Source organism: Anas platyrhynchos, chromosome 1 (genome assembly GCF_047663525.1).
Source record: "Anas platyrhynchos isolate ZD024472 breed Pekin duck chromosome 1, IASCAAS_PekinDuck_T2T, whole genome shotgun sequence".
NCBI lineage: Eukaryota > Metazoa > Chordata > Aves > Anseriformes > Anatidae > Anas > Anas platyrhynchos.
In genome coordinates, this window is record NC_092587.1 from 122,303,178 (window position 1) to 122,327,328 (window position 24,151).

The 24,151-nt window shown below is 48.2% G+C and overlaps 1 long non-coding RNA gene across 1 annotated transcript; it reads left to right on the forward strand.

Moving 5' to 3' along the window:
- Window positions 1–413: 413 nt before the first annotated feature.
- LOC113842315 (uncharacterized) lies at window positions 414–22,913 on the forward strand. Its single transcript, XR_011804909.1, has 2 exons — window positions 414–9,677; window positions 13,224–22,913. It is a non-coding gene; the product is annotated as an uncharacterized lncRNA (long non-coding RNA).
- Window positions 22,914–24,151: the final 1,238 nt, after the last annotated feature.

Below are 24,151 nucleotides of genomic sequence, written 5' to 3' on the forward strand. Positions count from 1 at the left end.
TATTTTTTTTTTTTATGGGTCTGCGGGAAGCCTGACTGGTCAGCTGCTTTCACTTACACCGCACTCAGCAGGGATCTTATTGGAATCTGAGAATGATTTTTTTTTTATTATTATTTTTTTTGCGTGCGAAGAAAGAGTTTCAGCTCTCCAGTGTTCATGGGTAACATCCTGCGCCCCTTCTCTCTTTTGCAGGTGGATGGTCTAAAAGCAGACCCAAGGAGACACGAGGTCCCGATTAGGCATACCTAAAAGCATTTTTTCAAGTTTTAATATCTGTACTTCTGAGGTATTGCATTTCATTTTGCTCAGATTTGAAATGGCTTCCCCAGGCCTGTCAGCAGGAAAAGGGGAATGAGCGAACTCCCCTGGAAGTCTGGAACCGAAGTCTGGTTTTCTTCAGGTTTCAGGTAGGATAAGCAACCTACAAGGCTTCGTGCATGTTGTTCATTTACTTTACATTGCGTTCTTATTATCAGATCATTTTGGAATTGGAATGCATGTATTTCTCATGGCACGTACTCCTTGAGCCTGGTTGTATGCACCTAGCTAAAGAGTCATGCAAATACGCACTCGTTAGGGTACATTGACAGGCACGCTGATACTTGGCATTTTTGCAGGGCTAGTTACAAAATTGCCTATTTACATTTGCCGAAGCTAGAAGCAGACAAAGCCACCAACTCAATACGCTAATGAAAATCCTGACCACAAAGGAACCTGTCCCCGCACCTGTGAACAGCTTACAGAGGAAGCCTGCCATAGCCTTTCTTTCTTTCATCCGAACCTCTGTTGACCTCACTCGTTTTTTATCGGAGTTATCTGCCAGTGGGTGACACTCAGGATGGCTCCGACCACCTGCCTTGGTTGTTGCTTGCTCACTCGGGCTGCCCATGCCCTTCACACGTTTTCTTTGCTCCCTGAAGACCATTTGTCCTAGGGGCTCGTCCCTTCCCAATTCCCTTTCCCAGCTCTCTGAGGCTTTTCCTCCCTGGAATTCCTGGTAAACCAATTTTCATTTCATTACTGAGAAAGGTCTCAGTTTTGAACTCAACTGTAATTGTCAGTAACAGCATGTTAGGCGATTCCATGATATTTCCTTGTCTGAATCATGTAATTAAACCTGGCTTCTTTTATTATCCCAGTATTTTTGATGTGGAGGCCTTGCTTTTCTGAGAGCATTTTGAGAATGATGGCTGATCACCAGTCCGTACTTTGAGAAATACCAGAGCGCTGTGGTGAAGACAGAGCCAACAGTGCAGAAAGCTAGTTTCTGCTGCTAATGTGTACAGTGCTCGTCTTTTGATGTGCCCTCATAATTGCCATTAGTATTAATTGTAGCGTCACACTCACACTGGGAAGAAAATACACCCCGTAGCGAGCCTAGAGAAAAACAAGGAAAAGCACAGGAGCTGGCGGATTGGTGTTGTATACATTTATGATGTTGGCTTTTGTATTCACGTTCAGTGTAATGCAAAAAGCGCCCCATGTAAACAAGTTGAGAAATCTGGTTTTAAGGAAACAGAGGGTGGATTTCTTTCAGCTTTCATTGGTATTGTTCATACAATATTAATGAAAGCTAAAATAATTCCTCATCTAAATGTAAAATGGTAAATGTAAACATGTAAGTCTTATTTTTAAGACCAAACTGAGAATACACATTCTGTTTTCAAAGGGCTATGTATTTTAAGACACAGAGGTGGCTATTTCTTGGTTGGCTTAAGTCTGTACAGCACTGAGAGGGCTGGTCCTGTCCTGTCCCCTGTCCTCCACTGAAGCTCCTGCAGCGATACTGGTATCAGACCACAGAACTGATCCAGCTGAAAACTAGCACACGTAAAAAATCTTCCAGCTTCATGCTCCCAGCATCATTCAGAGAACAGGTAGCTGCATTAGCAGCAGTAGCAGTGCAGAAGGAGGGTTGGGAACACACTGCCGGGAGGCAGAGTGGGACTGTCCCTGCTGGCAGCCACTTTCACATCGATAGTATTAAGCCAGTTGTGAAAGTGTACTCTGAGTCCCATCTTCAAAAGGTATTTGTATGCTGATGAGCCTGAGTATCGCTGAAACCAGCAGCTGCTCGGGCCAAGACGCAGAGCAGGACTTGGGTGCCTCCATCCACTCGCGGTGGCCATCACCAAGAGGAGACACCTCCATGTGGCCTTTAAGACTGAGATATTTGGCTCCTTCAGAGCACAGCTGACAGCAATGCTGTCGCCCTGCCACCACTGCTGGGCGGCTTCCCGGCATCTGTCTGAGGGGTGGCTGTGAAGTGCAATGTCCCAGCTCCCTGCAGAGCATCTGAACCATGAAACTAGAAGGTGTTATGGGGCAGCGATGCCAAGTATGCTGTGGTAGCAATTTTGCTTGGTGCGGAAGGCTTTAATATTTATGGAGTGTGTGGGAGGGAAGGAGAAAAAAGCAACAGGAATGCTGGGTTCATCTCATGTGCAGACACCAGTGCGTGCCAAGTCCCAGGTCTGGACGCAGGGACTGGAGCCCAGGACTTGCCCTCCCTTGGAGCGCCCTGACCACAAGGTCTATCTTGCTCTCTAATTAAAGGATGCCATGCAAAATCAAGCTCCAGCTGGAAGGCTGGGAGCCAGGTGAGCAGGTTGGTCCTGAAGGGGCTGGAAACACTCTTCGAGGAACTCGGAGAGGTGAACTAGAAGCTGCTCAGAGGATTGAAAGTAAGGTCTCCATTAGTGCTCAAAGTTGCTAATGGGTAAAAACACATTTTGTGGGGTGCCGTTCTCAGCAGATGTGCCCCAAGACCACTGACAAGGCTAAAAATTTTTCTTTTGGGGGCTGGTGAGTTAGAGGAGCACAGATTTTGATGTAGTTCTTCTCTTCTGTGGCTCAGCTCATCTCCTGTAGGAGATGGCACCTGCCTGTGCTACAGGAACAACTGAATTTCTTCTCTTGCTTCCACACTTCTGTCTCAAGCTGACTTTTCTGTTGCTGCTGCTGCAACCGGAGCAGGTGGAGAGCTGAGGGAGGCAGCCTCTCCCAGCAAATTTTGCCCAATTATCTCTGCTGGGTTGGCAGCTCTGCGTGGTGCTGGCTTTCCCAGCCAGCCTCCCTCTCGTCCTTTCCCTGTGGCACTGGAGTCTCGCCATGCCCAACTCCACCTCTCCTCCTCTTCTCCCTCCCTGCTCATCCAGCAACCACCTGGAAAACATGGGAGGGTGGAGGCAGGAGCTTGTACCATCAGGAAAGAAGAGGAGGGATTGCTTGTTGAGTTTGCCAGGGGATGCTGCCTTCATGGGAAAGGAGAGCAGAGAAGCTGCTGCAGTGGGAACAAGGGTGATAATCCCTAGTGCTCTTTCAAGCTGATTTATCACCCCCACAGCCTGAAGTCAGCCTTGCCTAATGCATGAACTCTTCCTGGAAGAGATGCTGAGCAGTTCAGCGCTTGCAAGAATCAGGTGCTTTTGTTGGGCCATAAACAATACTTTAGGCGTTTGAGAGCTTTGGAGTAAAAACAGAGCCTCCTTGCCCAGGTTCCTTCCCATGGAAAACGGGATACAGAGGAAGATGTTGTTCACCAGCCCCTCCTCGGATGTGGGGTCAGCACGGAGGGTTCGGAAGATGCCCTCAAGTCCACAGTGCCCCTTTGGCCTGCATCTACGTAGCAGCCACTTAGCCAGAAAGTCCTGGGGGAAAGTTCCCACTGCACAGGCAGCCCATGGCCCTGACCCCTGTGCTGAACCCGAGGGCCACGTGGGGTGAGGACGTAGATGTCCCTGTCCCCAGCCTCTGCCAGAGGCTGTCCCCCCGGGCTGTGGCGGGTCAGGGCCATCATGGCAGCAGTGGCCTGCCCTCCTCAGCCGGGCCAGGCCAGCTCCCTCCTCCTCCTCCCCCGGCTCCACGGCAGGGGAAATAAATCTCCAGGCGTCCTCTGTGAGGGCTGGGCTTGGTGGAGACCAACCGTCAGGCCCCGAAGCACTTACTGTTTTTGGCTGTTTATTTTGGACAGGGTCCCTTTCCATTCGCATTGATGCAACCATTGTTTATATACACGGCTGGGAGTAGGAACTTCCCTTGCTTCCTGCTCCCTTTAACACGGTGCTGCTGCACATAGAAGCAGGGAGGGGAGGCCAGCACCGACCAAATAGCTCGCTGTTTGCCCACGGGCTGACAGTACGTATCGTGGGGAACACGGGGGGACTGCCTCGATAGTGGGTAATTCATCTGCTGCTGGCTGGGTTACAGCCGGTCCTGTTCCACCCAGTTACCCCGAAGGACATGGCCTGGGCTTTGCTCAGTTTATAAGCAGCATTCTGAGTAAAAAAGGCCCAGAGTGATTCACCCCCAGTGTAGGATAAGAGGCCCTTCCTAGAAAAGCAGCGTGACTCACGCTGCCTGAGCATTTACCCCCCAGTCATCCTTTCAGTTCTAGAGAAACGTCTTCACTTTTCTTTGTTTCCCTTTTCCAAATCGTTTTTAAAGGAACGAGAGTGGGACACCTTTGCTCCAGCCTCAAGGTAGCAGACGTAAGCAGTTAGGAGTGATAACACAAAAGCATGTGGAGCAAAGTTAAGTGCAGATGCCACATGTTGACTGGTGTCAGGGAGATGGTGAGTTTTCTTTGACCTCAGTCCTCTCAGTTTTCTCTGCAGAGAAAACACAAATGCATTTCTCAAGTCTTATCCATTATTTGTGAGTGGCAAGGATGTACGAAGATACATAAGCATCCTTCAGCTTCCACTAAGAAATCAAGACGCTCTTATGGAAGGAAAGAAAAGCACCCTGAGATGCACCGAGAACACGGTGCATGATCTGCTGTTTCAGCTGGGGTCCCTTCAATTCACTGCAGCAGGGAAAAGCAGCCTGTGGGCACAGTGGAAAAGCTATTCTCTTCGCCACCTGGGGCATTTAAATATCAGAGAAGTGCTTTTCTGAAAATGCTTCCTAAACTGTGCTCTGTGATGCAGCTGGTCTCCAGAAGTACATCAGGCACGCTCTTTGTGTTGAAGTTTGGTGTGTGGAGATCCCCAAGAAATCAGTCCCCAAAATTGAAGACATTATTTCAGGAAAGAGAAAAAATGTTTTCACTACTAATCAGATGAAATTGCTAATTTCTAGGAAGCCACAATTTCTCCGAGTTGGCAGGTCCGAGTTCCCCCAATATAGCGATGACAGTATTGTACACTGCTACTCTGCCAGCAGGCATACTGCCTTAATTACTCAGAAATATGTTGTGTTTTATCTGACAAGTGGTAAAAACATGATTTTCTTTACTTCTCCTTAACGTTCTGATTTTTAGGCTACCAAGGTACACTCCATGCACTTACGTATCCAAGAAAGGTTGGTTCTTATAAAAACTGTATGATGATTATTATTGATTTTTGCCAATAATACACTCTTTTTGTTTGTCCATTCTTCCTTTGCTCTTGCATTATTTATACTGCAACCCTTCTTCTTCTTGTGTACATCAACACGATTATCTTTCTTCCCAAACTACACACTGTTGTTTTTGTAGTCTACTGATTTTTGCAAACAACTCCACAGCTATTATTTTGGGGTTGTAATTCATCTGAATGGACATAGAATTAATGTCTTTTGCTTCCTGCAGATATTTCTCTGAATCTATGAGACAATCAGTGGAAAAATAAACTGTATGAATTCAGTGTTATGGACTGACATTTTAATTGCACTGAATTCAGGAAATGCAAGGCCACATTTTACACAGTAGTGATGAGCTGTTGCCTGCAGGTATAAGTAAAGAAGCAGGTTTGGGGCCTTGCAGAAATGTGAGATGTACTTCTGGCAGGCACTAGTACTTACTCGGATCCCCCTTCTGTAGGAATACCAGGATAACAGACCTGTGAGATTCAGTGCAAGCTTAATTAGTGCAGCGACTAGTCAGATCACTGGGATCTGCTGGGGATGATAAAGGATGGTTGGGCCACAAATGCTACTGAAGTCGAGTCCCATGCTTAAAATTAATCCACAACTTACCTTCTCCAACCACTGTACCTTCCTTTTTTTCCTTTTTTTATTTTTCTCTCATCCTGTGGCAAGAGGCAGCAGCCCCACAGACTAGGTACCGGTGGAAGACTGGTAAAGGGACTGCATGTCTGAATGTGACTTTTCCCCAAATACTGTGGTTTCAGGATCTGAGAATAGGACATGCAGCTGCTGTCATGCTGTATGTGCTGCAAAGCCTCACCATGGCTGGAGGAGCTGCTAACTACACAGCCTGTAGTAGAAAGTGTGGGTAATCAAGAGAGGAGAAATAGTGAGCAGCATGAATCCCGTTTTTCATTGTTTCCATTTCAGCTCCTGCTGAAGGAAAGGATGAGAAATTAAACCTACAGGAGCTCGATTCTGGTGGCAAGAACCTTGTGGAAAATACACATCATTTACTGCTAATACAGTTAAAGAACTCTGGTGACTAGATCGGGCAAGTCAAGGCAGTTTTAGCTTACTGGCACAATTGATCTAACAGAACATTGCTGATCTGCATTTTGGTGAACTAATAGATTTTGAATATTTTTTTTTCTATGATCCTGTTTTTCTTTCCCCCTTTCTCCTTCCACATACTGTCTCTCTTCCAGTCTCTCTCTCTCTCTCCTTTTCTTTTATTTATTTATTTTAAATCTGGCTCGCAGCTCAGGGTGTTTTTCCTGTCTGCATTTTCTGCGCTTATCCCCTGTGCTTTGGAGAAGTGCTTGCCTGCTGCAGAAGCCTAGCCAGCCTTAGCTGGCAGCATGCCTTCCAAAAGGTGGGTGCAGAAGGACTCTGCCTTTGTCCCTCTCCCACTGTAGCACCAAAGACATCTCCGACCCGCCAGGCTGTGCTCAGGCTCCCGTGTAACCCCCAGCACCCTGCCCTCAGGGCTGTTGCTTTTCCCAGACACTTCACAGACCACAAAGAGACCTTTGTCCTCGCTTCCCATCTCCTCATCTCTCTTGCATCTAGGAGAGGAGAGGTCTGTGTCTCTCCACCCTTCTGGCTGGTTTCTGTTGTGTCCTTTCCCTCCTGGCCCCATGGAGAGACCAGGGACTCCAGTAAGGGTCTCTCTTTGTCTTCTTCTGTTTTTGTGGAAGACTTGGGGATGGAGAGGAGCAGAATCCATTCCTCTTTGCTATTGTCAGGGCTACTGAATCCCTTCCAGACCTACACATATTTCTGCTGTGGTTCAGTTTGGGTGAAGCAGAAGTCCCACATTTCTGTTTTATTTCCTGGAATAGCGCAGATGTTCGGGGGAAGCAGTGGCTGGGGGAAAATGGCTTTCTTATGAACTATGGCAAAGAAATAGCTGAAATCATGGTGGGTGGATCCTCCTTTACCCTGCTGTCTCGGTCAGCCTCTGAAGACCCACCCTGGGAAGAGATGATTGGTTTTAGGAAAATACAAAATTCAAGGGAGATCTTGATTACAAGGGAGAAGATCACATTTCAGGTGACATGGGCTTCCTCTAATGACCCCTTTTATTCCCGTATTTTCTGCAAACATCTCTCACATCCATTTCTTTTTTTTTTTTTTTTTTTTTTTTTCACACATCCCCTTGCAACCTCTCTTTTCCCAGGGGTCTGTTCCTGCTCCTGGTGAGTTTAGTCTCAGTCTTTCCACTGACTTGAATGTCATTACATCTTTTGGGAGGAAGGCAGTGAAGCTCTCATGTATTTAAAGGGTAAGCACTCACAACAGTTTTCTGTACCACACATCCCTGGCTCTCTGTTTCTCCAGGACATCAAGGAGCACTGAAGGAAGAGGCAGAGCTACTGGAACAAAAACACACACATCAATCTTTTCAACATAATTTGGAAAGGCAGGGGGAGGATACAAGAGAGATCCTAATCTTAATATATATTAGGTGCTCACATACAGCAGCGGTGGGTGTGGACAGGAAAGCTCAATAGCCAGCTAGATGGTAGATTAGGCAGCTTGTTTGTCTTGAGATGGTTAGATGAAAAAAGGCAGGAGAGAAGCAAGGAGGGGCTGGAGCAGAGCGGTGTGAGGTGAGCAGTGGAAAGTGAAGTTCAAGCAAGGTACAGGGGAGAAAGACTGAAACAGGAACGGGGATGGGAAGGGAGGTCAGCAACAGGATGCAGGAAAAATAAATAAGTAAGTATGTGAAGATGAAAGCCATGGGAATTAACCTGGCTCCTATTGAAGCAGACAACATCGCTGTTTAAAGACAGTAGGCTTAGCTGATAGGGAGATTTTGAAATAGGGCAGAAGGAAAGAAGTAGGACTGATAGACAAAAGATAGGCAAAAAGAAAAAAATAGTAAAATAAACGAGGAGGAGGAAGAGGCTAGAATGGCATTTAAAAAAGAGTGTTAAAAATGAATACTGGAAGGCATGCTTCATTTGTAGCAAATACAGTGGAAAAGGGTGGGGAGACTGAAATGAGAGCAAAGAAAAATGCATGAGATCATTTTGTGATTTCAGAGTCCTGGCTGTGGAACTGAGGCCTTGAGAAAAGCCTGTGGCACACGTGAAGATGTACAGGGGAGAAAATTGTTATAAATTATAAAACATGATTTTTATGCCCATTAGATTTAACTTCACTTTCCTCTTAAGTGTTGTACTCCCAAAGCGAAGCAGGCTGATAGAGCGTGTTGGGAGGCCGGGTAGGAAAGATGAAGAGCAGCAAGGAAAAGGGCTGTGACCGCATGGTTTTCTACAGATCTCTGTCTCAGCTTTGACTTACTAAGGAAATAAAAGCTTCAGCTGAAGCTCTTGCTGAAGCTGGGAGGCTATGAGGTCCATCCCCACCATGTTTCCTCTGGCATGTGGGCTCCCTGCTGGCAGGACCTGACCTGACGTGAACGTGACGCAGCCCTGGAAATGCCAACTCCATCACCAAACTTTGGGATTCAAAAAATCATTGAGGGAGACCCAGGCACTCACATACACCCAGATCAAAATCAGGCTGTCTGTTTTCTGTGTAAGAAGCATAAGAGAGACCCGTGCCTGGAAGCAATCTGCTGGTTTTACTCTGGTTGCTCATCCACTCCTCTAGGGCAAGATTGATGATGCTCGAGTGGGAAAGCATCGGCTTTGACTCCCTGCAGTTGTACAAGGAGTCCCAGAGGGGAACACTCAGCTGGGCTGGCTAGGCAGCTGAAACAGCCCCAGAGGAGCTGCTGGGGCCAGAATTACCACCCCACCTCACAGCCCTGCACCGACTGGCAACACAGCTCGCGTCCCTGCAGAAGGAAATCTGCCGTGACATGGGAGTGCTCGTGCTGAATAGGGGCGCTTTTCCATCAGCTTTCTGCTCCTCTCCGTGCATTTTCATGGCAGGAGCAGGTGCTGGTGAAATTATCTTATTTTTCCGCAGCGGTGGGAGTGGTTTATGTTGCTTTGCTGTCGGCGCTCCCCACGCTCAACCTCGGGCTTAAAGCGTATCCCCAACAGGAAAAGGGGATCTTGCAAAGATAGGATCCAATGCTTTAACAAGCCCGGTATGTTTGTGACAACATGTTTTGAAGAAGGAAGTACAGGCAGATAAATATATAATATTACATACGCTTCTTAGAAACTCGGTGTAGCGCTGAGAACATGGGGTACGTACGTCGTGTTAACAAACCTCCCAAAGCAAATTCCAAAACCCCCATTCCCGGCGGTGCCCCCAGCCCCACCGGGTGGGACCGACCCCTCCGGGTGCGGGCTGTAAGCGTGGCACGGGGCAGCTGTGCTGGCTCCTCAGGGCTGGGATCCCAGGTATGGACAGCTTGCGGGGGAAAAACATCGGGGCTTTTCTGGAGTTGGGAAATAAAGAGGCATAGGGTTTTCGGCCACGGCCACTGACAGTTTTAGATCCCTTGGTTATTTTTCCCTACGCTGTTGCAGCAGTATATGCAGCACAAATCCCCCAAGGTTGGTGTTTTTGTTGTTGTTGTTTTTGTTGTTTCCAACCCTGGTGCTTTGCATTTGCTGTGCTTCAGTCTGTTTACAGATTCTCAGCTTTTTCATGACTTCATGTGCCTTTAACTTCGTACTCCTCCCTTTCCTCCCTTCCCCCTCTCCCCCAAAACGTACCAGCCTGCATTCTTTCAGGCTGAATCTCAATTTATTTACTGCCTTTTTAGGAGCATGTTTCTCTTAAGCCTTGCTGAAAGAGAGCTGTCCCTTAGGTCTAGGGCACAAGGATGTTTTCTCCCTGCTGAGAAGGACTTGCCCTGTTTCCTTGTGCTGCTGGTAGCAGATGTGTAATACAAAATGTCCTTTTTTTTTTTTTTTTTCTTTCTCATCAGCCTGGTTTCATATTGTGTGGGCTGAAGCAAATGAGAGCCACGTGCAAGGAATGGAGGAAGGGCTGTGATCCACAATCCCGTCTGGATACTTTTCAGCTCTGAGACAGGGCACACCAGTGTAGCAAATGCTTTCCAGTGCAGACTTCTGCATGGGGCAGTTCTGGAGCCCCAAATAATCTTCTCTGTGCTGTTTGCCTAGTGTTCTGTCCTGCACAGCACTTGAATAACTGCTCCAGAGCAGCTCTTCCAGAAACAACACTGCTGGGAGGTGAATGGATTTATACAAGCTTTCTACACGATTGCCGAGAACGTACAGGACTAATGCCTGAAATTTGCTCTGTGTTGAAGCGGGTGATAAGCAATGAGATAAACCCTTGCCAATATTTTACTCTCTTATCAAAAAAATCAATAAGAGTGCTTCCTGGCAAATAGCATGTTTGACATGTGGCCTGTCTCCCTGGGTATCTGAAAGGCCGGCAGACACCCAGCATCCTCAGTACTGTGTCTCCCTGGAAAACGAAGGGCTCAGGGGACAGAGGGGGCTGTGCCACCCTCTCATGCTCCGTGCCTCTATCCTTGGTGTCTGCCCAGGCTCTGCAGGTCTTGGCACAGCCATCCCGCACTGCTCCCTGTGCCCTCCGTCTTTCCACTGGGTAGCTTGGAAAAGAAAACACCACACCAATACTGAGCACGGTACTGATCCGTCAAGGGCTTTTCTGGAGGCTAGTGCAGACTATTCGTGCTGGGCATTAATGGTTTACTCACGGTCCTATCTGTGCTTTCACATCCAGGTAACACTTTCTACCCAGACTCCTGCAGCCATCTCCTCATCCTCCCCCTTATTTCCTACCAGCCATGTGCTGCCTGCAGTGGCACCCTCCTACTAACATAATTCATTGTCACTTAGAAGATGATTCACTGCTAGCGACGTGGTTAGCCTAGATTAAAACACCATTAAAGAGATAAGGCTAGAGAAGGGAAAGGTGGCTGCCAAAAAGACACAGCCTTGTGCATTGACTCATATCTTGCTATTAACCATCAAGGAAGAAGAAATAGCAAAAAGCTTCTTATGGGATGAGGGAAGTCCCAAAGAAATCTATCCACTGTTTAAGAGCTAATTTGAGTGTGACCAGTGGTCTTAAGAACAGTAAGTGTACAATGATCGACTGGGGAGTGCCTGTGCACCTCCCACACCATCTCCTCTCTGGTTTACTCATCCTCCTAGCCCAGCAGTGCTGGTGTAGCACTACCTGGTTGTGAACGGCCCAATGTCTAGCTGAAGCCACGGTTCTTGAGGTCTGAAATACATGTCCCATAAAATGGGAAAGTTTAGAGAAATCTAAAGTCTCATCCTACTTGGCACCCTTCTTTTCCGGAGCACGTGGATGTTGAGGTGGAAGTTTATTGATGCTTGAGCTATGAAGCTATGAAATCGAGGAAGATGTTGCTCCCACCCACGATTTGAAGGATGAGTTCTGCTTCAAGAGCTTCTGGTATTCACCCTTCTATTATACCCAAGTGGAATATTACAATTTCTGTTTCCTAATGGCTACAGAAATATCTTAAAACAGCTAGTCAAAGTTACCGTGGCCATGAGCAGCATAACTAAACTGTTAACTAAACATAAGACCAAACCCTTATGTTACACATCAAATGAAAGTTTGAAATACTTTCTAAGTGTCTTTAGTAAGACTGAAAGACAGATTTAGTCAGGAAACAGAGAATGCATCACTGCAAAACTACTCTTTTAGCTCTTAACAATACTTACCCTGAATCTCTCTGAGCCCAGTTCTTCCTCCTTTACAACAAGATAAGTAATTTGGTTTTAAATAGTTCATAGAAGGTACTTCCAAGGAAATCTGCCTGGATAAAGAGTAACGTAAGTGGCCTCCCAAGCATTTGTTTTGTAAGTTACCTGATCGGCTGTCTTTTGTTTAACTTTGGCTGTTAAATATGATCAACAGCTTCCCTGAGACTAGGTCCCTTGAAAATAACAATTCCACCCAAAACGCAGGAACTGCATCAGCAAGCTGCATAAGATGTGAGAGCTCTGGTGCTAGACAGTGGTCCACAAACCGTGACAGGTAAGCTTTCCTCAGCACATGTAGAAATTCATGATGAGAATCTTAAGTACAGAATTGGCTGAGGTAGCTTGTGACCAGCTCGGTCAAGTTAGCAACAGAGAAAGTTTTGTACTGTAATTCGGCTGTGTCTGTGCTTTGTATACACTTTCCCATTTTGAACAGTTATGCTCTTAAAAAGCCTGGATGAAGTCAGCAGTATCATTTGTTGACCCGCTGGGAAGAGCTGACCTGCTGGGGTCTGTTGACCTTCCTGGAATAGCAGGGGGAGGCTGAGAGGGGGACGGTGACCTGCAGACCAAGACTTTTGGTGGAATATAATCTTTTTCTTTTTTTTTTGTGTTGACTTTTGCTTGACATTAGAGGTGGTAGTGACATTCACTTACACACTTCTGCTAAGTAAGCAGGTGGCTCTTATGTTACCTTAGCCCCGTGCAGCACAGCCACGGGGGCTGTGGGTAGGTGTGAGGATATGAAAGGAATGACTGCCATACCTCGGAGGGACGAGGGGTGGAATGTTTATTAGGCCATATAGAAAAAACAGCGCTGTCTGGCACCCTCAAACTGGATTTGAGCAGGTGAAATTCCTTCTGCTACGACCGTATATACTTCCAACAACAGCCTGGGGAATTAAATCTTAAAGGAAACAGAAAAAAATCAGAATGTAATATGATGAAAACCACGAGAGGAAACTATACCTGTGCAGCATATGGTAGACATTTGGTGTGACCCTTCACTCGCTAGTATTGCATGGGAGTGCTGTGCAGAAAGCCTGACAACCCAGAACTGCTGCATTTTACGGTACAAATCTACCCCAAAAAGTGCCTGGTTAACTTCAGCCTCAATTGGTTTGCTTCCTGAGCAAGCCCAAGCTGGGACAGCTGAATTTAATGACAGAGTAAATTGCTAATACTTCATTTCTCTCTCACTAGAGCAGATCCAGCTTTGCTTTGGGAATGTGAGCAGCGCTGGCCTTTCCGTCACACCTTGGGGCGCCGAGTGAATTCGAGCTGCAGCAACTTGACTTTTGGGGCAGGTGAGCCAGAAACCATTCGTCCCGACGAAAGGGTCAGCTCACGGGCACGTTGCAGGATCTGCAGCCTGTGAGGGGAGGGAAATGCAAGCCCTCTGCACCCTGTGAGAAGAGGCAGGGCGCAGCAGTCCCTCCGGTGGGCTCGGGCACGCTACGAGGACATCGGGGGGCTGCAGGATGTGCTCGAGGACAAACACCAAGGCTTGGGCACAGGGCAGCAGGATGGGGATCTGCCAGCACGGGTGCCCCAGCCCGCCCAAGGTCTCGGTCGGCCGAGTTTCACGTGAGCCGGGGAGGTCTGCCAGAGCGGGTCGCGTCCTCCCCATCTCGGGCAGCTCATTCAGAGCCAGCTCGGCTGGCGCGGGGCCGCGCTGCTCTCTGCAGTGCAAACAGGCACTCTGAACCCTGCCCCAGCGCTGCCAGGGCGTCGCTTCTCCCGGAGAAAATTGGGCTGCAGGAACTGCTCACGCTTCGGCTGAAGTTATCCTCCTCCATGTGTGATGCGGGGTCTCTCAACTGATGTGCTACACAGAGACCATGACCTCAGGAGCAGGCTGCTCAGTCAGGCTCATACCCACGGTGTTTGCATGGAAGTCCATAGATCTCTGTATATCCCCGCGCAGTTTGACAGGAAATCCTGCTTTCTCATTACAAAGTTTGCTGCGATGTTGTAAATTGCCCTAATTTTCCTCCGGATTTGTTCCTGAAAGGAGCAGAAATGGTGCCTCTAGAGAGGAAAACCAGAAGGCTTGGCAGGACTTCGCCCTCTGAGGCTCTGTGTTCTCACTCTTATCCCCAGGTGGGGAAGTTGCAGGTTTATGGTGAGCAGAAGAGGTGGTGAAGTGTTTTACAGCAGCTTTTGCCCCAGCCCAGAAATGAAGCCACCCCCCTCTCATTCCCCCGCTGAGGAATGGGCTGCTTGGGAATTTAAGGAGTGTGACATCCAGATCTGGAAGTAAGTCACAGCTTTGGCCCGTCTCAAATTCAAAAACTGTTCACCCAACCTAAATCCAGCACATCTGGCAGAAGGGAGAGCCGCCAGCCCAAAAGCTGTAACACAATTCACTGAAAATAGCAGAGCAACCAAATGGGCCGGGAGGCGATGAGGAGCCTTCCGAACCACCACTGCTGCAGGGTGCCAGCCTGCTGCCTGCAGGCCGCTTTGGAGCAAAGCTAAAAAGGCCAATTAACACCTCACCAGGAGGGCATCCCTTCAGACCCATCCCTTCAGCGTGCCCTCGAAACCAGCTGGGATCCACGGCTTGGCCCCAGCTGAGAGGCAGCAAACTCCTGAGATTGCCACCAGGTTCAGTGCAAAGTCACTCACCTGCAGCACTGCTTGGCCTCGCTGTGCCACATGTAACAGGCTGGGTAGCTTGCTTTTATTTCTCAGTACCATACAGAGAGTGCTAGCCTCAACATCCTTGCTCTCAGAGTTAAATCCAGCCTCCCAGCCCGTGCTGCCTTGCTGCTAGGCCCTCATTTGCCCGTCCGGGTGGCACGGCACATCTTTGGGAACGTGCTGGCCCCGTGAGAGCCAGATTCCTTTTCTCAATGGAAAATTTTGAGCTGTTCCCACCAGTGACATCACGGCGTCCTCCACTTCCACAGCCACAAAGGCGCATATTGATAGGCATGACATTTCCCTTTAATGCCTTCATTGTCTCCTGCGTTTCGTTTGGGCTGTCGCTCGAAGCCCAAAAAGCAAGACAAAAGGCAAAGTATGTTAAGGGGAGACCCGGGCTGCGTGCAAATATGTCGCACGAGAGGATCTCTGACTCCAGGCAATTCTCAGGGAATTTGCTTTCCACGGGGCTTCTCCCGAGTGATTTAGGGTATTGACTGGAACTGCCACCTCCTTCCTCTAACTTGCTTCAGGCTCGTGCTTGGGTACTGCTGCGCTGCACAGGGATCTGGCACATGCTTTCAGAGCCTATTTTAAAAGATTTGTGTCAGCTGCATCGCAGAGCACGCTAACCGAGCTCCTGAACCACAGCAAGCTTGCCTTGTGGGCTCCTCAGGACTGGGACCCTGCATCCTCAAGGGACGTTTGTACATTTGGTGCAGGGCAGAAAGGAGAAGGGGAGCACTGACCTTCGCACCATGTCCCTTTCTAAAGAGATAGCAAGGCTCAGAGCGGACTTTGATTTCGCCTCTTGCAGTATCGACCCAAGTTCCGTATTGTTGGCCTTTCAGGGAAATTTGGCACGGGGCAGGGTTGGGCACGGAGTCTCCTGAGCACGTCAGTCATCAGGAAGGAGAGAGCTGAAGAGTGCAGCTGATGGGGTGAGCTCTGGGGCTGTGTGCGAGGATCTTTGCAAGACCCTCAGCGCCTAGAAGCTGCAGCTCCTTCCACAGCGAGGTAAATCTTTTCCACACAGGGTTCAGCTCTTCCATGGATGAATCTTCTGGAGTTTTCTGACCACCTTATTCTCCTCACTACTCACCTCTTTAGATGATTTTTATTTATTTTATTTATTTTTTTTTCTGGGACTTACCCACGGTACTTCCAATGAACTGCTGTCCACAGTGAAGTGTTACTTTACAGATAACCTGACTGTTATGCATGTCATTAAATATGCCTTAAGAACGGCTCTGCATCTCAGGGAGCTTGCAGACACCCATACAGACCCCTCTTAAAAGTTAATTTGTCTAGCAGTCTGGACAAAACAGTGCTCCAAAGGTTAATAAGCATAAAATGAATGCCTTGGTAAGCCAAAGTTAAATGAGCATTTGGAAAGGGGAACAGCTACCTTTCAATTATATTTTGCTGCTGTAAAACCTGAGCAAACCTGCTACCTATGTGAGAAAGAGGCTGAAACAGAGCAGACGCCAGGTCTGGTGTCTCAGCAGACACAGAGCCTCTGCCCTTGATCTCCCATAGGCTTTGGACCACTTGACAGACCTCACAAGCTCTGCTGGCTTTTGCCCTCAGAGAAACCCTGTTGGTTTCTTCACCAAGCAAGTCCCAGCTGTGAAGACATGGGACATTTGGCTCCTATTAGAAGCCCAGATCTCATTTCTCCCTCTCTGGTACGGCAGCAAGGTGGGCAGTCAGAGGCAGAGGCTCCGTGCTGCTCCCACTCATCTCCCATGGCTCTTGGGTTGGCACGGGGGGGCAAGTTGGGCATCTGAGGGTGCCATGGTCAGGGGGAGACGGCATTTATCTCTTACTGCAGGCAGTTGTTAGAGCTGGTCTGCTGATCTAGGGGTCCCTAACCCCCCTTATCAGCTCCTGAGATGGAAAAACATGCTTTTCTGCCTTGCAGTGGCCATAGGTGGAGGACAGGTTCCCACATACCAAGTATCTGGCTGCTGCCCATGTTTCTGCAGAAGCCAGGATGGTGACAGCTGTGTTCCAGCAAAAGTATAGTATGCTTCTGCAAAAAATGTGCTTATAATTCTCGTTTCTCTTCCCCCAGGACTGTCTCAGAAGTTAAATCAAACCTCTGGCTCCGTAGAGTCCCCTGCACTTGACACGGATCACTTACCTGGGCTGGGATCCTGCTGCAGGGGACAGCCTGTTTCATTTTGCCTGTTACCAGCATAGAAGGGGACAATTTAGTTACCAGATTGTCTGGGGACAATTGGAGGTCAGGGGAAGCATGAAAATGGGAGAGAGGTCTGGGGACAGGGCTCACGTGAAAGGGTTCAATGGGGGAGGAAGACCTGGCAGCAAGGTGAGCTGAGGCTGGGCCAAGCCCTGCTGAAAATGGCCTTTGTTACCTGTCAGCAGCAAACCCAAATGCCCTTTTTATTTTCCTTCTTCCATGGAATTACTTCAAACAAACAGATCTGAAACAAAACAGCCATGCCTTTCACCACAGGAGCTCTCACGTCCAGGGCCAGCAGGGAGGGCCGGCTTGTGTCTGTGCCCATGTGCAGGTTCTGGTGGGTCATGCTCCTTACTGAGCCTTGGAGAAGGCTGTGGATATTTTAATCATAAATTCCAGCCCTGGACAATTTAATTTACACCATTAGCTGTGCTTTGTCCTGGCACAAAGCAGCTCCTCTGCTTTGGGCACGAGTTACAGTGATGGCTGGGGATGGTGGCTGGGGCTCTCAGCCTGCCCCCATGCTGAGTAGCAGCTGAGAGGAGCCTCCAAAACCATCTTAAAAAGCAGCCTCTTGGAAGGGAGCTGCATGGATACCTGTCCCATCCCTGTCCTTGGGCATCCAGCCCCAGGAAGGGGCTTCGGGGCTCCCAAACCCCAACTCACAGCTCAGGTCTCCATCTCCGGGACACAGGAACCTTGGCTGAGATGACAGACTTCAGGATCTTGGCCAAGAGGAACCAGATAATAAGCCCTAGAAAAGCTGGCACAGCGGTTTCTGCTCGCATTGCAGGTCCTGTGTGTCAGCCTGCTTGGCAGCTGGGGATCCTGCCTGCCCAAAGCAGGGTGGCACAGGGCCTTGGGCATCGCCCCCGAGCCAGGACAGAGAACCTCCTTGGGTCCCGGTGCCTGCAAAGGAGACATGTCTGCTGCTCTGATTTGGCAGCAATCCTCTCCTCCTAGCTCCTCCCAGCTCCAGGAAAGGAAACCAATTTCCTTTGCAAAGTAATCTGAGCTCCAGGAGTTAAAAGTGCTATTTAAAGAGCGAGGCGATGCTGCCGTACGAGGAGCTCACGGTTTGGAGAAAGCTCTCCGCCTCCGCGTGTAAAAACTAGGCTAATAATGGTTTTCTGCCTCACGCAAGCTGGTGGGAATTAATTAATTTTAAAAGCAGTTGGAAGCACAGCCACAACATAGGTGCTAATTTTTATTTATTAATATTTCATGTTCGCGATACAGGACTAATTATGTGCATGGCAAGGAGTGCATTTTCCATGCTATTAGCTCAATCTTAAAGATTTAGACAGTACTTACATTTATCTGTACCTCAAAAAAAAGTGTTGCATGAGATGAAAATGTGTGGGGGGTGCTCTCTTAAGTGCGATCTTTATTATGCTGCTTCAATCCCACCTCCCGCTGAGCCTGTCAAGACCGAACATCTGGCTGTTGCTGTAGCACGCGATGCCTCCTGAATTGCCAACTCCTGGCCAGGAGGAAGAGGCTGGGAAGAAGCCGAAGGAGGTGAAGGGGTGGGGAAGGAGCCAGGTTTGTCTCCCATAGTCTGGCAGTGACAAGAAGGCGGAGAGGTTTTGTGCTTGCTGTGGAGCGGGCAGGAGCCCGTGCAGTATGTTTTATCTCTCCTGCAGTTGGGACCCATTTCCAGAGCTTTAGGGAGTGATTAGCTCAGAAAGAAAACAGTGGGAAATGGCAAACGTCTTTCACCACCTCCCAGTTGATCCAAACTACAGGTTCGTGTTTGGATGTAATTGACTATTTCTGCATATGTGTGCAGGGAAGATGTCCCCGCTGTACACGCTATAGGACAGTACCTGTGTCTTCCTGCACGTCTCTGTAGTAGCTAACTTAGAGGGGAGCCCCTGACGCTCTGGCAGTGAATATGCTCCTTGTTCTGCCCTAGAGAAAAGCACTTTTAAAGAAGCTCAGAAATGAGACTGGAAAATGAAAATATTCTTCGTGACATTGTCTGCCTGCCAAGTCTGATAAAGTCACAGGGGGAATGGGAAACCCCTGGAAAGTCTAATGGAAAGTCTAACTGCAGAGAATGTGTAGAGATGCGAAAGAAGATCCTTAACTACTCTTTTCTCTGCTCCGACTCATCTAGGAGCTGCAGCAAACCCTGGTGTTTCCTAGTCCTTCAGTCATACGCACAGCAAGGATTTAAATAAATACTATAAAAATGGGCAACATCCCATTTGCATCCCCTGGGCTTTGAAGGGGCCCAAATTGGAGTTTGTGGGGGCGGTCATCAGGGAGGTCTAAAACTTAAATGCACTGAGAGTAAAACAGCCTCAGTTTGGGTCGTTTTTCTAAAGAAAAATGGGTTCCTGTGAAAAGAACTCGGTAATGCACAAAGTTCAACGCTGAGCAAAGGAGACATCTGGAGGGTGATTCGAAGTTATAGGCAGAAGCTGGAGAGGTGCCCAGGTGTGACAGACAGGGCTCAGCTTTAGAGCTCATTAGATAAAGAAGGAAGTTAATTTTTAACTTTAACTAGGCTTTTTTGCGCACTGGAAGGTGTGCTGTAACTCCCCGGGACGCAGCACAATGCGGAACAGAGGCGTGTGTGGGGATTTCACGTGTGGGTCCCAAACCGTGTGCGTCCCAGCGCTGCGTGCTGACTGTCTGCCACCCGAGCTCGCTCCGCCTCACCCACACTTGCCATTGCTTCTCTGACAGATGCTGTGTGCCCCCAGATAAATTCCCAGGAATATCAGCCCTCCTTTAGCTGTGCAGCCAGGAAATGGACACAGAAGCCAGCTCTCTCCATCCACACACCGATGTGCCCGTGTCACCCACACCCCTCCACCCCTCACTTGCTCTCTCTGGCCTCTCAACATCATGGGAGAGATTTCATTCCCAGCAATGTACTAGATTTCTCTGTCTTTTGGGGTGATGTGGACTTCCTTGAAATTGCATTTTCCCTTCTGGCTTAGGGGTTTTGGAGCCCAGTGTGTGTACATCCTGAGCCGGGAGAGAAATCTCTAAATCGCTTGAAGCTGCTGTTGCCTGTAAGGTAACTAGAGCTGACAGTGGGCTTGTACGAGCACAGGGCTGTAAATCACTTAAATGTATTGCACATAATTTCCTGGTGCCTGCTCTCCTTGGGAGCAGAGCCCCGCTGGGATGAATGTCATTACAGCGGGGAGGCTCCTGGCTGTGATGCTCCTTTTGTTTGCCGTGGAAATGAGGCTTGGCTCTGCCGAGACGGAGCGAGCAGTCTCAACTGCTACAGACACTGCTCTCCTGACTTGACCGTCACCTCGTGCTTCTGCCATTCTGCAAAATGCACTGCGTTTTACCGTGGGTGGGCAGGGCAGCGGGGGCTCCCCCCTCACGCTGTTTCTTTCACGGGCAAACTCATCAGGACAAGGTCTCTGAGCAATCGAGGGCACTTTGTGTCTGTGTGCCCTGGAAACTCGAGAAAAAGCCTCCCAGGCAGGGAAGAAAAGCTCTTTACTCTGCCCTGGAACAGCCTGCAAGAGATGGCTATTTTGTTAGTTATTAAGTAAAATCTCCATGCGCTTGCCGATAGGTGCAGAGCAGCACTCGGCTGTTCAAAACACAACGTGAGCGGACCCCACGAGGCATGAATACAGAACAGCTCCAAGAAAACACCCAAGCAGTCATTTTTCTGAGGTTATCTGCCCAGGCAATCGTTGCAGCTCTTGCTGCACCCTGCGGTGCCAGCAGTCCCCAGCGGTGTGTGGGGAGCGGAGGTGTAATTTCCCACTGCTCGTTTTCCCCTGGGGAAGGGGAACCAAACACCACCACCACCACCTGCATGGCTCGGGAGTCTTAAGATCTTGGCACCCCAAATTTCGGCTAAGTGGGATGCAGCACCCCAAAGGCTGGGCTGGGGGGTTTCAAAACCGAGCTGATGAATCTCCATCCTTTTGAACTGAAGGAGCAGGGCTACTTGACAGCTATTGCGACAGATTTCTGTCCTTCAGGAGCTGGGCACGGGACCAGCCAGTGCACGCGAGCCAGCAGATAAAAGAAACACCTCTCCCGGGTCAGTGCTGGCTCTCTGTAGCTGTACCCAAAGCGTGGTTCTTCCACAAACAGTCGTTTCACAAACCATCACAAACATTGCGTTAGGAAACGCTTAAAAAATATAAAAATAAACTGGATGTAGACCTTGAACCTGCTGTAAAGTGACCCTGCCTCACGGGAGAAAATGGTCTGCTCCTGCCAGCTAACCAGCGTCCCATGTCCCAGTCTGAAAGACGTGCTAATGAGGGATAAAGGCTAATGAAAAGTAAAGTGGTTGGGCTTGTGTGAGATCCCTGCTGTTGTAGCACTGCTGTTACTGAGGATATTGAAGCCTAGCTTGCTGCACTCTTTCCAAAAACTTATATGTGCAGAGCAGGTATGGAAGGGGGCTGAGGAGAGGTGGCAGATCCACCTCCCTGCCCTTCTCCGCCCAGCACAAGTCCTCTCCAGGAAGTTCTCCAGGATGTCCAAAGGTCCCTGCCATGATTGCTGCACCGCCTCGGTCTGCTGGCTGCCAAACTCTTTTCCATTTTACTTCTTGCCAGGCTGTGTTTGGAGAGCAGGGAAGGGGCAGCGTGTCTCTCCCCAAGCCTCTGATCCTTCAGACCCACACCTGCAGCTTTTGGTTGTGCATCACGATTATCTATAAAATATTTTAATATTTAATAACATAACACCTACTGATGAAGTGCACAGGGTTTGGTACAAGCAATTTCGATTTGGTCTTCCTTCACACTGCAGTTTTAAAACACTTCTGTGAAATGGAAGAGCAAGTGCTTGAGGCTAAGTGTGTGTAATTGTGCTGTGAAATGAAGGATGCTTTTAATAACAGGGGGCACGATGCATTTCCAGTTTTTGCTCAGAGGACCAGCCCTAAATACCAGCTCCACCACTCTATCCCTTTCACTTTCCCATCAGTTGCATCTTGCTGCTGGGCCGAGTAATGCCCCAGGAGCTGGTGTGAAGCCAGCAAGCACCAAGAGCTTTAACACATCAGCGTGGCAGTGGTGGGGTGTGCATGGGATGATGGTGTTTGGGTCCGGGCTGGGTGCAGCTCAGCATCAGTGGCTGGGACTGCAGGTTGGGCAGGAAAAGAGTCATGCACTGGAAGTGGCTGGTGATCTACAAGTGGTCAGTGAAGGCAACAGCAGGCCTCACCTGGCTAGCTCATTCTTCCATGGTCCTGTGTGGTCCTCAGCTCCATCACACAACAGCTGCTCCCAGCAATGCGCAAAGCTGCTGAAAAAATCGTGGGTGCCCTTTTATGAGCAGAGAAGCAAAGGGTGAGGCTTCTTTCTTTGAGGAATCCTGCAAAACAGAGAAGAGGAAGGAGCTGGACCATTGCCTGACCGATGTGCTGCTGGGATGCTGCTGGAGAGCCTTGAAGGAGACATGCTCAACTCAGGAGATGTCTGAGTCGACAGTAAAAGGGGAAAGCAATGGCTTGAGCAAAGAGCAGATTTACAATGCAGAAAACAGCTATGGATTTGATCATGGGAGCACGAGGCAGAAAACATGCCTGTGGGGATCACAGGAGAAATCAGTATCTAGTAATTGATAATACGGCATGAAATAGTCCCATGAATTCCCAGACTGTGACTGAGCTCCCTGGTCTAGAGCTTGGTTTAATAATCACAGCTTAATTGAAATCTAAGAGGAGGGCTTTTCCTTTCCACTGTTGGTCCTTACAGATTAGTTTTGTTGTATTATCAGGTTTGCCTAATCTATTAAGAATTTTAAAATGCTTGAAGACTATCACATAGCGGGGATTTAAGAAGAATGTTTGTCTTATTTGAAGCAAAAAGTTTTGCCTTGCCTTGCCTTGCCTTGCCTTGCCTTGCCTTGCCTTGCCTTGCCTTGCCTTGCCTTGCCTTGCCTTCCCTTCCCTTCCCTTCCCTTCCCTTCCCTTCCCCTTATCAGTGTTTTTTAGTGTGCTTGTGAATACTGACACACAGTCATAGCTTTCCTATGATGGGCCAAATACATTCAATATTTTATGTAATAAACCAGTATATAAAAGATACTATCCTAATATTTGCATCTTTTGTCTGGGTATTATTTGGCATTCTGATGGATTTGATGTACATCTCTCCCTCCTTTCAGCCCCTTCAATTTTTTTAAACTTTCCTAATATTTAGACATGAGATTTTCCATTAGAAGCAAAAATCATTTCAGAGGACAGACGTGGAGTTATTCCACTATTTGTGAGAACGCTGAAGTCAGAATACTCTTACAGTGTTTGGCATAGAAATGTGTATTTTCTTTGAAAAAAAATATGGTTTACATTTTTTGTGAAACCCATAAGGTAAGAGTTAAAGCAAACCTATTCAAAATGAAGTTACAAAATCTCTGAAGCGATAAACCACCCTCTGCTGCAGGGTAAATTATCTCAGCTCGTGGGGTGACTGACAGCACACGTGGTGGAGGCAGGCCACAACTCGGAGGGGAGCTTTGCAGGAGATTTCCAGAAAGGCCATCAGTCCTGACGACAGGTTCCCCAGTTTTGTTTGTCAGCTGCATTTTTAATTAACTTGGGTTTAACCACATTAACAATGACTCCAAACCCACTAGTCAAGGGCCTCAGCTTTGCTGCCCACCTGAAATTACATGGTCTGTAAGTGTTAGCAAATGGTGAAATTCAAATGTGAAATGCCTTTTTTTTTTTTTTTTTTTTTTAGTCTTTTTTTCACCCCTAAAATAACGACAGTGGCTGGGGAAACTGGGTACCTCGAGCACTGAGAAATAATGACAAAATTAACGATGGCCATACCGAAAGCCAAATAGGAGCAAAAGCTTCTTTATTGCCTTTGAGAGTACAAGACACGACATTTCTGGGAAGGAGCTATGGATGTTACCAGAGATTCCCACTGTAAATAAATGCTTTTATAGTGAAGGAAAATTTCCCAGGGAAAACAAAACCAAACAAAAAATTTCCATTCCTCTGATGAAGATGAAAACAACATCCTCACCCAGCCCGGATAAAGCATGCTCGTGCATGGGAGGTGAGCAGAAACCTGGGTACTTTTTAGGTCAGGCTGTAAATCCAGCAAAGCCAGAGGCTATTCACGGGAATTACAGGGCTAACGGCAGATATCCTGTTGTAAAGTTGGTCTTTAGCTTTTATTTGGTTCTCAGTAAATGTTCCTCATACTGCCCATTCCTTAACATCCCCTTAAGTATTTTCCTCGAAATGTAAATCTGGGGGAAAAAATATATATATCTCGTAACTAAATATTTATCCTGAGACTTTTCGGTGATT